We start from the raw sequence: 14,895 nt of genomic DNA, 5'->3' as shown, positions 1-14,895 counted from the left end.
TCTTTCTTGCAGGGCTCTGCTCAACTATCACTTCCTCTGAGAGCCCTTCTCGGACTGCCCTCGCTCTCTGCCTGCTTACTCTGCTTTTCCAGTCTCTGTCTTCCTTCTTAGCGCCAGCCTGGCCCCCGGCTTGAGGTTACGTTATCTGTTTATCAATCTGCTGCCTGTCTTGCCTCGATGGAACGTCAGCTCTGGGAAGTAAGGCTTGTTCACAGCTGATCCCCTAGCATCAGCAAGTGCTGTTACCCGGGGGGGTCTCAGGAAGGACTCACTGAGTGAGTGTGTGGGTGTACGTCCCTTCTCTCTTACGGCTCACTATTCCCACACCTTGCTTTTTCTCATCTAACCATACACCGGGGAGTCGGATCTACATTGGCATATGTAGACCTGCCTCATTATTTGTAACACATGCTGAGTATTTCAACTGATTGGATGCCCCATAGTTTTTATTTAACCAGACTCTTTGCTGATGGACATAGGTTGTTCCTAGGCTTTTATTATCACAGAACAAACAAACAAAAAACACTGTGATGAATATACCTCTTTGGACACATGAAAAAGTATATCCATATAATAAACTCATGAATGTCAACTCATTGGATCAGATGGTATTGGATTTTTAAGTTTGAGAGATGTCATTAAGTTGCACCCCCCGGAGAAGTGTCCCAAGTAACAGGGGGAGAGAGAGGTGTAGGAGATGAGGTCAGAGAGTGACGGCTGCAGGAAGCCAACGCAGTTGAACTTGGAGGCTACTGTAAGGGCTAGGGCTTTGATGAGTAAGATGGGGAGACTGTGGGATTTTGAGCAGAGGAGGGACAGACCTACTCATGTTTTAAAATGATCATTCTGGCTACTGTGTGGAAAGCACACTGAAGGGGACAACAGAAGCAAAGGGACCAGACAGGAGATAATGAAGGAACACAGGTGAGGGAGGGTGATGACAGCCTGACTGGGGTGGTACAGTAAATGCGGTGAGAAGTGGTTGGATTTGGGATACCTTTTGAAGATAGAGTGGAAAGGACTTGCTGCTGGAGTCGTCAAAGCCTGAGAGTTATCTCTGAAGAGTCAAAGGTATCTCTCGGGATTTGGGCCTGAGCAACCGGAATGGTGGGTGGCAAGGTCGAGGCAACCTGGGGTCCCGCTCCTGAGGTGCTGGAAGTGAGGGCCTGGACAGGCAGCAGCTGGGCAGGCGGAGGCGTCTGGGGAAACTCAATTTCCTAACAGATGAGGTTTCCTCATCTTAGACTGTTTCTGTGGTTTCAAAGGAGTTACACTGAACTGCAGTGAGCTAAGCTGTCCCGGGGCCCAGCTCGAATGAAAGCAGTGACTAACTCGAGCCCAGTTCCCTGGTTGGGCCCATATTCCTCATTCCTCTTTGCTTCCCCTGTTGGTACGTGCTGGGCTGCACACTTCTGTTCCCTATCATCTTAAAACGTTTCCCAGTCACTCCATTTTTAGCATCCCCTCATCTGACTGTCACCCCACCTGTTGTCGCGGGATGCTGAAGAGGACAGTGGTGGCTCTGTGTTGTCAAGGTGTCAGGGGGGCGCTCTGAACCAGAAGGGAGCTGTCAGATTCTGACTGGCTGTGGAAGCTTATCGGGACATATCAAAGCCCCGGCGAGGAAGGTAAGATCAACAGATGAGACACCGTCATCCAAGGTCCAACAGCTCCAGATGACGCAGCATTCTCAGGCTCAACCCTGCGTCCTCTTACACAGCCCAGCGACCAAGCAGCCAGACCTGTCTTCCAGGATCAGCCACGCCGGCCCCTGACACAGCGAGCTTGTTCCCATCGCAGGGCTTTGGTACTTGCTGTCCCCTCTAGCTGGAATGCCCTCCACACGGCTGGCTTCTTCTCACCAGTTCAAATATCCCTCCTCAGCCCAAGCCTGTCCTAAAGAAAACCCTAGGCCAGACTCTCTCTCTAGGTTTCCTTGTTTGCTTCCTTCCTTTACTTGAAATCCCCTGGTTTGTGCGTTTACCTGTTTAACTCTGTGTCTTGTTCACTCATGTCCCCAGCACCCGTGCACAGGGTAAGGGCTCAGGACCTTTGATGACTGGGAAGCGGAGCGCTGGTGAAAGGCATGGCCTCGTGGAGAGGAAGCTCACGTGCATACAGTTGTGTGAATCACTCTGAGGTGTACTTGGTTGAGCTGGACTTGACATGCTGCACTGCCCCCTCCCACGATGCAGCTGTGTGGGGTCACTGAAGCTTTGTGATTCTGTAAAACAACTTAGTCTGAATTCCCCTAAGCCTCCAGCACCAGTGAGGTCCCAATACTGGTGACTTGGGCGACAGAATGGAGATAAAAGAGAGAAGGCAAAAAGCACAGGTTCTGACCTATTCTTTGCTTGTATCATCAGCTAATAAGCTCTTACAGGCACATGCAACTTCTATCCTTTCACTCCACAAGTATTTAAGTGCCTACTATATGCAAGGGACTATGTTAGGTTTTTTCCTAAGGACAGACTTCAAAATAGTCATTTCCAGAAGAGCTAATCTTACCTAGACTCAATACTAACACCCCATGAGAAGGGGTGGGGTCACCCCAGGAGGCACTGCCCTTTTCTAAGCTGAAAGGGGGTTTCCTGAGAGATTCCTGACCTGGGAATCAGCTATGCATGGCTGGGGATGCAGATGGAGAAAAGAGGCCCCTCCCTTAGCATTTTAAGATAATGAGAGCAGTCCTATCCGGCAATCTTCACCTTTCCAGTAAGTTTCTGTTGCCAATCAAATGCAGATAGTAAAACGGCACAAATTACTTTGGTAGAGAACGAAAGATAATTATGTTGCCTTCGTCTCCTGTGTATCAAGAGTCTGTCATACAGAGTGAAGTAAGTCAGAAAGAGAAAAATAAATACCGTATGCTAACCCATATATATGGAATCTAAAAAAAAAAAAAAGGTTCTGAAGAACCTAGGGGCAGGACAGGAATAAAGACACAGACGTAGAGAATGGACTTGAGGACACGGGGAGGGGGAAGGGTAAGCTGGGACGAAGTGAGAGAGTGGCATGGACATATATGCACTACCAAATGTAAAGTAGATAGCTAGTGGGAAGCAACCGCATAGCACAGGGAGATCTGCTCAGTGGTTTGTGACCACCTAGAGGGGTGGGATAGGGAGGGTGGGAGGGAGACGCAAGAGGGAGGGGATATGGGGATATATGTATACGTATAGCTGATTCACTTTTTTATACAGCAGAAACTAACACAACATTGTAAAGCAATTATACTCCAATAAAGATGTTAAAAAACAAAACAAAACACTTCCTGGTTGCCCATTCTAGGATATATACCGTGTGGTTAGGGAAGGAAGCCTGCAGTAATGTAGAGAAACCACTTGGGTACCAAGGTGGGGAGCGATGAGCTAAGTGAGAAGAGATCCTTTCTGGAGCAGAAAGTTGTCTGAGGGTCATGCTTCCTGGGTCATGGGGAGAGAACCAGAGCCTCTGTTGGGAGGGTCAGGCAGCCAGTGGCAAGAGAACCACATTCCTTGAGGAGAGACAAAGCATCCCCTATGTGTCCACTTCTATGTGTCCATAGAAGATGAGTGTCCACATCTTCTATGTCTGCCTCAGGATGCCAGCAGGGAGCTATGTGAACCCTACACAGGTTGGCGAGAGAACAGTGAGAAAAGAGGGTGGTCCAGGAAGAACAAAGATCACGAGGAGAGGGGAATGAGTGGGGAGAAGAGCCAGAAACAGACTGCCTGGCAGCAACATGGACTCAGGATAGTCTGAGTCTGAGGGAAAACATTTGTAAGAAGGGACCTAATGGCATTTGCAGAGACACGGATGGACCTAGAGACTGTCATACAGAGTGAAGGAAGTCAGAAAGAGAAAAACAAATATCGTATATTAGCGCATACTTGTGGAATCTGAAAAAATTGGTATAGATGATCTTATTTACAAAGCAGAAATAGAGACACAGACGTAGACAACAAAGGTATGGACGCCAAGAGGGAAAGGGGGTGTGTGGGTTGAATTGGGAGACTGGGATTGACATATATACACTATTGATACTATGCATAAAATAGATAACTAGTGAGAACCTACTGTATAGCACAGGGAACTCTACTCAGTGCTCCGTGGCGACCTCAACGAGAAGGAAATCCAAAAAAGAGGGGATATATGAATACGTATAGCTGATTCACTTTGTTGTACAGTATAAACTAACACAATATTGTAAAGCAACTATACTCCAATTAAAAAAAATTTGTTTTAATAAACACATAATTAAATTAAAAAAAACAAAAGGGACCTAATGGGCCGGAGGAAGTCAGGCAATGCTCAAGATACTAACCAGATTCAGCCAGAGCTTCCTGGAAAGAGAACAGGAAATTGAGCAGGTCAGGGATCTTGAGAGAAAAGATGAAGAGGGAACAGGTGAAGGCAGAGTAGCGGGGGCAGAAAGTGGATGCGTGTGCAAAATTGTTTGGGAAAATAGCCCACAGGAAGGAAAAAGAATAGATTGCTTGGAACGCAGAAGGAGGAGAAAGCGCAAAAGAACAATTGCAATTCGGATTCTGGAAGAAATAATGTTTGGTGGGGACAGAATTTTGTAGGGGATCCAGGCCAAGCTGCCTTGGAAAGAGCTCAACTATTGAGCTACCTCTTTTTGACCATGTGACTCTTCCAGGTATAAAAGACTATCATTTGTGGGGGAAAATAAGGTGACTCAGTTAGACAAGGTTCCACCTGCTTCTGAGACCTGATATATTTGCAAAGCCATCCATCTTCCTCCAGGAGAAGGCAAGGCACCCGACTTTGCTTGTGCTCAGGGAAGAGGCTGTTGGGATCACAACCTTAGGAGGAAATGGGATGGAAGGAGCGTGTGTAGCTAAACTTATGAAAAGGGAGCAGAGTATGGGGTTTACTCTCAAAGGAAGGGAGGGAAGAGGACACAGAAACGAAAAGGGGGCCAGGATAAGTCAAGGGAGAGAGGGTGCTGGTGAGGGCCAGGGCATGGGTGAGGGCAGGAGGAAGAGAAAAGGTGAGCTCCGTCCCAACTAGGTGGGGAATCTCCCTGTTCACAGGGCCCACTACTTCTGAGATTTTCCAATTTGGGAGTGAGATAGACAGATGGGCCAACAGCAATATGTTACCAGTAATAGGTTAAAGACTCAAGTTTAATTTTAAATCTATACTTTTTAATTAAAGGAGATTAAAGGTTACTCTTGATTGACATAAATCTCACGGATATGTGCTTTCTTCAAGGGGAGAGAAGGTGAATCGGCAGGCAGTATATGGGAATTGTGGCAGTTCTGGTGAAATCACTGGTTATATGCGGTGCAGAGGAAAACAAGCTGATGCTGAGAGGACTTAGAATGATTTTCCCAGAGTCACGTGACTGATCTGAGGCATGGCCTGACAGCAATCCTGGTTACCTGGTCCAGGTCAGTTCCCTTCTGTTACCCCACCCAAACCTACAGGTTGTCTTTGACTGGCTCCACATGGAATCAAGAAGCTGGGCATCTGGGACTCACTTTGGGCTTTAGCTGCTTTTCCCTCAGGCTTAACCACACTCCCATTTTCAGCCGTGAAGCTGAGAATCTTGTGTTCAAGCTCTGTGACCTGGGGAGAGGAAAGAAAAAGAAAAAAGACAAAGATAAGGAGAGAAAAAAGCCACAAGCAGGCCGAGTAGAATTTGGAGAAGCTCAGAGACAGTCTTGGGATTACTCCGTCCCTGTGATGAAGCACAGTTCACACAGCCATTCATTTATTGACAGATGTTAGTTCAGCACCTACTATGTGTCGGGCACAGTTCTGTGTACTGGGGACAAAATGGTGAACAAGACAGACGATGGCACTGCTCTCACGAAGTGCCCTTTCTAGTGGGGACTTGGAGACCTCAGAACTTTTCCTGTGGGAGCTTCTGAGACATCAGAACTCTGAGGTCTCTCTCTCTCTCTCTCTCTCTCTCTCTCTCTCTCTATTTGTAGAGTGGAAATGGAGAGGGGGAGGGTTCTAAAGAAGTAATTTGGTTGTGAAGCAAGGAGGACTTCTTTCTCCCTGACACACAGGAAGCAGATAGCACTCCGTCTGCAGGGTTAGGAATAATCACTCGGCGAAGCACGGAGGGGAGATGCAAAGAATCTGATTTGCCTTGGTTTGGGGCTGGGAAACCCAAAGTCAGAGAGGATTCTGACACCATCTTTTGTCTCTTCAGGAAGGATGGCCTCAAGTTTCCGAAACCAGGTACTTTTCTTCATCTACTTCATATCTTTTCTCTTTGGTCTCCCTGCCAACCTCCTGGCGCTGCGGGCCTTCGTGGGGCGCGTCCGCAAGCCCAACCCGGCACCCATCCACATCCTCCTGCTCAGCCTGACGCTGGCGGACCTCCTGCTGCTGCTGCTGCTGCCCTTCAAGATGGTTGAGGCGGCGAATAATTTCTTCTGGCCCTTGGGGGACATGCTCTGTGCCCTCACTAGCTATGGCTTCTACAGCGGCATCTACTGCAGCACGTGGCTGCTGGTGGGTGTCAGCGTCGAGCGCTACCGCAGCGTGGCTTTCCCCGTGCAGTACAAGCTGTCCCGCCGGCCCGTGTACGGAGTGTTGGCTGCTGTGGCCATCTGGATCTTGTCCTTCGGACACTGTAGCGTCGTGATCATCGTACAATACTTACCAACCAACAAGTCGACCAGTGATGCCCGAAACCTCTCTTTTTGCTATGACAACTTCACCCCAGAGCAGCTGAAGGTGGTGCTTCCTGTGCGGCTGGAGCTGTGCCTCGTCCTCTTCTTCATCCCCATGGTGGTCACCATCTTCTGCTACTGGCATTTTGTGCGAATCATTCTCTCCCAGACCCAAGTGGGGACCCGGAAGCGCTGGAGAGCCGTGGGGCTGGTGGTTGCGACCCTGTTCAATTTCCTGGTGTGTTTTGGACCCTACAATGTGTCTCACGTGGTGGGGTACTTTCATAACACAAGCGAAAAGTGGCGGGTGTGCACAGTGTTGCTCAGCGCCCTCAATGCTTGCATGGACCCTTTGATTTTCTATTTCTCCTCCTCAGCTGTGCGCAAAGCCTTTGACAAAAAGCTACAGACGCTGCAGAGCTGGGGTGCCTCACTGTCAGGGTACTGCAAGAGAAGAGCTGCGTAGCTGGCTGCAGAGAGAGGAAACGGGAGCTTAGGTGCAGCCAATGTCACCTTCACAGGAGACTAGATTTGTCAGCTTGGTGTTATGTTTCTACGGGGGAAGGAGCTCAAAAAGGGGAACAATGAAACAGAACCGGGGCGAGTTCTCCTGTGCCTAGCTTAAGGGGCAAAGAAAAGCAGTGGGCCTCGCAAATCCAACTCATCCACTGGGAGAGTGTTTTCATTTTGTTCCCTGTGGTCTATGACATTTCCTCATTTGTGGCTAATACTGCTTCATGGTAAGCCACAGGCCCTTTTATCCTGGAATATCGGAGTCTTGGAATTCCTTGCCTTCCCCACTCAGCGTCTATAAGATGGTAGTATTCATTTACAGGCATACCTCGTTATATTGCGTTTCATAGACATTATGCTTTTCACAATTTGAAGGTTTGTGGCAATCCTGTATTGTCAGATGATGGTTAGCATTTTTTAGCAACAAAGTATTTGTAAATTAAGGTATGTACGTTGTTTTTTCGGACATAATGCTATTGTTCAGTTAACAGTCTACACAGTACAGTATACGCTTTTCCATGCACTGGGAAACCGAAAAATACGTGACACTTTATTGTGACATTCACTTTATTGCAGTGGTCTGGAAACAAACCCGCAATGTCTCCGAGGTATGCCTGTATGTACTACAGAATTCTTAGCTCTATCCTTTGCCCTGAATCAGAAGCGGGCGGGGGTTCCACGTATTGGGTCTGAGCATCCAGCACAGGCAGGTGTCTGGAGAACAAGACGAGGTCCTTGCATGTGAGCCCAGAGGACAAGTATCCTGATCAAAGCAGTTTCTGGCTCAGGTTCACAAAATGGGCAAGAAAAAAGTCCTTCAGAGAAAAGTCAGCAGTGGTGTGAAGAAACTTGGGTCAGGATACTTCTTAGTAGTTATGTCTTATTTTCAATCCCCAACATTGTGTATTTATATGCTTTTTTTCCTTGATCAATCTTGCCAGAGGTCTGTTAATTTGTCTTTTCAAAAAACCTAGCTCTTCTCTGGCATTTATCCTGTTTTGTATTTCATTGATGTCTAATTTTGTCTTTATCGTTTCCTTCCTTCTACTTTCTTGAGTCTTTTCAATTGCTCCTTTTCCTACTTTTTAAGGTTGGATACTCATTAATTTTAGCCTTTCTTCTCTGCTAATGTAAGTATATAAAGCTATTAATTTCCCTCTAAGAGCAGCTTTAGTGGGATGCCACAATTTTGATTTGCAGAATTTTCATTATTTTGAGTTCTAAATAGGCTCTAAGTTTCATATGATTTTTTTCTTTGACCCTTGGGTTTAGAAATGGTTCTTAATTTTCAAGCATATGGATTTTATCTTCATCTTTTTGTTTTTCATTTCTAACTAAATTGCACTGCCATCAGAGAATACTGTTTGAATAGTACCATGTCTTTGAAATTTGTTGAGAATCGCTTTTTGGCCTAGAATATAGTCCATCTAATGTTCCAGGTGTAAAAAGAATATAGATTCTGCAATTGTTGAGTGCTGGGTTCTCTCTTTATGTTTTACATCAAACTTGTTAATTTGTAATGTTCAAATTAAATATCATAAAACCTTTATTCACTTTTGTCTGTTTGATCTATCAGTTGCATGGGGAGGTGGGTTACAGGCTCCTTCTATGATGGTGAATTTGTCTATTTCTCCTTATAGTTCTGTCTTCTAAGATTGTTGAATGTCTTTCAACATTAATTTGCCTTAAAATCTATTTTGCCTGATATTAATATAGCCACATCAACTTGGTTTTTTTTTATTAGTATTTGCCTAGTACATTTTTGTCCATCCTTTCACTTTCAAACTTTCAATATCCTTATGTTTTAGATGTGTCTTTTATAAGCAATATATGCAGTGGTTGGATTTTCCTGTAGTCTGGTCCTACAATTCAAAAGTATATGTCTTTTAACTACATGATTTCATTCATTTATATTTATATGATAATAATTTCCAATAAATATGGATTGATTTCTGTCATCTATTTTTAAACACTTTCACTGAAGTGTACATACATACTGAAATGTACACACATATCATGCATGGCCTAATAATAAGTGTACTGGTCAGATGAATTACCACAGTGAACACATTCATTTGAATAAATTTTAAAGAAAAGAAACATTTACCATCTTATTTTGTGCTTTCTATTTTCCTTACCTTTTAATATTTCTTCTTTTACTTCCCTTGCCATCCTTTGGGATTAAGTTGTTTTATTTCTTGTCATTTCTCATATCATTCTCATATTGATTTCTCATATCACTGACTTGGATATTTTATGCCCTGTTTTATTACTTTAGTGGTTATTTTAGATATTTTAATATATTAAGAGTGCCTTAGTTGGTTCCTCCCTTTCTTTCTTCTTCCCTTTAAATAGCACAAATTGAGGAAAAACCAATCCAGATGGCATCTAACTATGTGAATCTAGTAGAGCAGCTCTCAAAATGTGGTCTGGAGAACCCTTGGGGGGCCCAGAGATCCTTTCAGTGATCTGTGGTATTAAAACTATTTTCATAATGATATTAAGATACTAATTCCTTTTTTTAAATCTCATTCTCTCACAAATGAATGTACAGTGGAGTTTTTCAGAGGCTACCTGACGTGATATAACAATGGACTGAATGCAGAACAGATATGAGAATACAGCTGCCTTCTACTAAGCTAGACATTAAAGAGATCTGCAAAAATGTAAAACAATGCCACTCTTCTCAGTAGGTTTTTTTTGAAAACAAAGTTATTTTCATAGAGATATGTTATTTATATTAACATATAATGGTCTTACGATTATTATTTTTAAATAAATTAATACATATTTTAAAAATAAAAGTCTTAATTTCTAATATGGTAAATGTCAATAGCTTTCATAAATGTCAACATCTAAAATCTATATAAATGTGAAAAATCTCTTTGGGGTCCTCAGTAATTTTTAAGAGTATGAAAGGGTCCTGAGATCAACAAGTTTGAGAACTGTTGGTCCAGTTAGATGACAAACATGCTTGTTCTGATGAATGCAATTGCACATACATAAAACATCATGCTACTTGGTGTTTAAGCATCTAATGATTCAAAATTTCATAGTTAAAGTTTAATGCCACTTAAACTTTCATAGATGTGAGTTTAAAGTCTGGCTGGTGAAATGCAAAGCTTTTTGATGTATTAAGTGAGATGTAAAAACCAGAACAATTCTATCACGAGATAGAAAGTAACAAAACCGGTTTAGATAAATAATATATAATTGCTCTGCACAGGCCAATATGTTCATCACTTTATGCTAGTCAAGAATCTTGTTCTAAAGATTTTTTGCACTGGAGTTTTTCTTTTTGTTTTATGGGACAGGATTACTTCACCTTCATTTAGGTGGTGATATGCTGTTCTAAAATATAGATAGAATTTCTGATCTTAGAAGTTATATTAACTGGAGGAAGGGGAAGTCTCAATACTGATTATACTTGCCAGTGTCATCCTGAAAAAAACTGTACATTTGATTTTTTTGTCAGCAAAGATTAAAGAAAGGGGACTTTCCTGGTGGTCCAGTGGTTAAGACTTCACCTTCCAATGCAGGGGGTGAGGGTTCAATCCCTGGTCGTGGAGCTAAGATTCCACGTGCCTCGTGGCCAAAAAATACAAAACAAAAAACCCATAAAACAGAAGCAATACTGTAACAAATTCAATAAAGACTTTAAAAATGGTCCATATCAAAAAAAAAAATCTTAAAAAAAGTATCCTCAGAAAAAAAACGATTAAGGAAAGCTCATCAGGGTAAAATTTATGAACATATTTAGTGTGCTTTATTCGTGGGGGGTTTGCAAAGACACAGTGAAAGCCCCTATTTTGCAGTTAGAGTACTTGATAACATCTAGTTCATATAATCTAGTTCAATGCAACTACTATTGCACCTGCTGATGAAATAAATAATTCCTGGAGCATTGTGCAGTGTATTATTGTTTGGCAAATATAAAATTATGTTAAACATGTATTTTCAAGCCACCCACTCCATCCTACTTGCATAATATCCCTCTGAGATCGTCACCAGCTCACTTGGCAGAGGCTATATGCCCCCATCCCCACTTAGTTGGAGAACTGATGGCTTACGGGGAGTCTACTAAGAGCCCAACTCTAGCATTTACAATATCACCCCCATGAGGAAGCCCTGCTACAGGGGCAGGGTGCAGAGTGATAAGAGGAAGGCGGGGAAGAGTGAAATGATTTGTGGACTTGAAGATTTTCCACCAGCATAACAATGCTGCTTCGAACATCCTTGTACATGTCTTTTCGTACACTTGTGGGAAAATTCCTCAAAGGAAGGAAATACTGGGAGCACTGGCATCTGCATTTTCAGTTTCAGCAGAAACTGCCAAACTACTCTCCAAAGTGATAGCATAAATCCAGCTCTTTCTGAAAAGCAAAAAAAAAAGACTCATAGTACAGAAACCCCACTACCACTACCACCTTCCTTCCCATGAGCTCTTCTTCCAACTCTGGCCTTGTAGTCAACATAAGGTCATGACTGGGTGGGTACAGACCAGGCATACACTACCTGCCAACAGGAAAAGGAGTTCAAATGAGGCCTGAGACCCTCAAAGTAACCCAGTGGATTGGCATATGCGCCAGACAAACACATGGCATGTACATGTATATAGACTATGTGTGTATGTCCATATACATATATACACATGGGCAAAGTGGGGCAGAGAACCTCTCCAGGCCCCTGGGGTAAAGGAGAGTGGTCCCTCTCCCCATTCCTCATCTTTCTTAACCAAATCCAGATTGTTAGGAACATTCAAGGAGAGCATAAAGGTAGAATGATACAATTAAATGTAGCAGAGAGAGGTTTCTCCCTCCATTCTGTTGTTTATATGGGAAGTGCACATGTGCTGGGGAGAAATGGTGACTGGAAGAAAGTCTGGGTCCTGGAGGACAGCTCAGATTGATGATGGAGTAAAAGGAAAATAAGATGCTGGGATTCTGAGGGGGGATCTAGGGGGTGGCGGTGTCAAGTGTCCTGGTTCGTGGGGATGAGAACGTAACCTCTGTTGGTTCTGGGCCATATAACATGGGCCAAGACAAGACACAGTTTCTGTGGAACCACGAAGCATAATCTGTCATGTATTTATGTGTTTTTGTCAAATGGCTTCCAAGGAAACTGGAGTCATCTTGGATCGATGTGGTTTAAGCAGAGCTGAGGTGGGGAAAAGGCATAGGTGATGCAGAGTCAGGGGACGGGACACTGGGAGACAGAATCAGAGGCCCTGCCTGTGTCAGGACCCCAGCCCTCTGCGGACAGTTGAACACGTGGCCCCACTTTCTTCTTACGTACTCATGTGTCTAGGGATTCTAGAGTGGTTTTGTGAGACAGGGCTGAGGAATAGCCAATTCAATTGGATTCTGACTAGGGAAGACAGACCAAACAAGGAGTGAGGGCAGGGGCAGGGACAGGAGTACATGAGCAAACTCATATGCACGTTCGTTTGGTTAGCCCAGGAAAAGATGTAAAACAGGATACCTGAATTATGAAAGCAGAACCACACATGAACGAGTAATCATGGCTTGAGATCTAGAGAAGATAAATAAGATTTGTGGAAACAGAGTTTTTGGGGAAACAGAGAGGGCTGAGTGGCCTGAGAAAGAGCTCAACTCTTGACCTTCCACTTCCTGACACATTGCAAGTTCAAGTGTAAATGTTCTTGGCTCCTGGGAGACCCTGAGATGGCAGAAAGTACCTGTGTCTCTGCACCTTGTTCCACAAGTTGGTAAATGTCCATTCAGGGCTGAACTCTGAGAGCCATCCGCTCGGGAATGGGAGGAGGCTAGTCATCCAAAACACAGAGCGAGTGCCTGGGAGAAGGCACCTTAAAATCCGACCCAGAAAAGGAAAAGGATGAGAGGCCCAAGTGACCACAGGGTCACCCAGTTGGGGAACGAGGTGAGGAGTTCACTGCCAGTGGACGGGTGAAGTCAGAAGAGTAAAGGTCAAGAAAACTGAGTGAGGACTTGAGATTAACCGGTGGAGGGATTACATAAGTTGAGGTGGGGAGGCACCAAGCAGAACTGGTCTTCCTCGGCAGAGTAGGGAAACGCCCTGGCATTCAGCTGGCCTATGATCTAACAGTCCTTACCTCTGTCCTGAGCCTGTTTCCTGTGCGGTGACCTGCTGTGAGTGGATACCTGGAGTTTTGCCTGCCAAGCATCCTTTCCTCCTTCTTCTGGTAACAGCATCCCACTTTTCCTTTAGTCAATCACTCCTTCTCTACTCTCAGTCCATGTGGCATGGGGTGGGGGGTTGGGAGGAAAAGGCTGGCTCCAGACCAGCAGCAGGGGAGGGCATGCCACCCAGACTTGGGTTCATGCCCAAGCCAGTCCATTCAGAGTCAACCACTTCTAGATTCTTCTGGAATGATTTGGAAAGAGGCACACTCTTTCCACAGGGTGGTCAGGCTGGTAAAATGTAATCTTGGAACTTTGGGGAGCCGTCTTTGCCACTACTTGGAAAGGGCCTGAGAATGAAGCTGGCATAAGAAAACAGAGCTAAGACACGGAGACACATGACCAGCAGCTTCGTTTAAGCACCTGGATCGGGCCATTCCTGAAGCAGCTTTGCCCCAGACTCTTCAATTACATAGCCAAAACTTCCCGTTTTTCCTTAATCAGCCTGGGCAAGTTTCTGTCACTTAGAACCAAGATATTAATACAAACAGTTGGTAAATAATTTGTCACCAATAATAAAGAATGGGTGTTTCTGAAATATATCTTTTATGATATTTTAAAAATAAATTAGAGCAGATTTGAAGCTATCTTTCTCATAATTTCACCAACTCATTTGCATTTTGACATGCAAGGGTTAGAGGCAAAGCCCATGGACAAGGAATGGCACATAGTTCTGGGCATGCTGGGGACTGCCTTCGCTGTCTAATAGATCAGATGCTTGGTTAACAACAATAACTTAAATCAGAAGAAGTGTGTTCTGCAGGTTTTTTAATTAATTAATTAATTTATTTATTTATTATTTTTGGCTGCGTTGGGTCTTCGTTGCTGCACGCAGGCTTTCTCTAGTTGCAGCGAGCGGGGGCTACTCTTTGTTGTGGTACGCGAGCTTCTCGTTGCGGTGGCTTCTCTTGTTGCAGAGCACAGGCTCTAGGTGTTTGAGCTTCAGTAGTTTTGGCACACGGGCTCAGTAGCTGTGGCTTGCAGGCTCTAGAGTGCAGGCTCAGTAGTTGTGGCTCACGGGCTTAGCTGCTCCACGGCATGTGGGATCTTCCCAGACCAGGGCTCGAACCCTTGTCCCCTGCATTGGCAGGCAGATTCTTAACCACTGTGCCACCAGGGAAGTTCCTGTTCTGCAGTTTTAAAAGTGTTTCCACACATATAATCACAACTGAGTCATAAGATAATCACTGAAGCTGGTTTCTTATGCATTCTTCATCAGCGAGGGCTCCAAGGTCCAGAGAAGCTAAGTAGCTTCCTCGAAAATATACAGCCAGGCAATGTTCACACCTGAACCAGAATCTATGTTGATCCTCCAGGTCCAGTGCTCCTTTTATTCCACCAGCTTCCTGAAAAGTCAGGAGCCAGTGGGTGGGACTCAGAGACAGCAGTACAGAATTTTGTCCAACATCCACTGGGTGTGCTGCAAGGAACACTAAAGGGCTAAATGTTAGGATCCTGGGAGGGGAAATGAGTCTGCTGGGGCCTCTGCCTGGGTCGCGGAGAACAGGGAACATTATAGAGAACTTCCTGTGGACTTGGCACTGTTCTAAATGTTTCACATG

At 44.6% G+C, this 14,895-nt stretch overlaps 1 pseudogene across 1 annotated transcript in view; it reads left to right on the top strand.

The window, feature by feature from the left end:
• LOC309648963 (free fatty acid receptor 2 pseudogene) overlaps positions 1-12,379 on the top strand; it is a 28,504-nt pseudogene extending 16,125 nt beyond the window's left edge. The window contains exon 2 of the transcript XR_014268682.1: positions 2,908-12,379. The product of XR_014268682.1 is annotated as a free fatty acid receptor 2 pseudogene (transcript). The remainder of the gene's footprint in view (positions 1-2,907) is intronic.
• Positions 12,380-14,895: the final 2,516 nt, after the last annotated feature.

Source organism: Balaenoptera physalus, assembly GCF_965194825.1.
Source record: "Balaenoptera physalus genome assembly, chromosome: 19".
NCBI lineage: Eukaryota > Metazoa > Chordata > Mammalia > Artiodactyla > Balaenopteridae > Balaenoptera > Balaenoptera physalus.
This window is presented reverse-complemented; position numbering and strand designations above follow the sequence as displayed.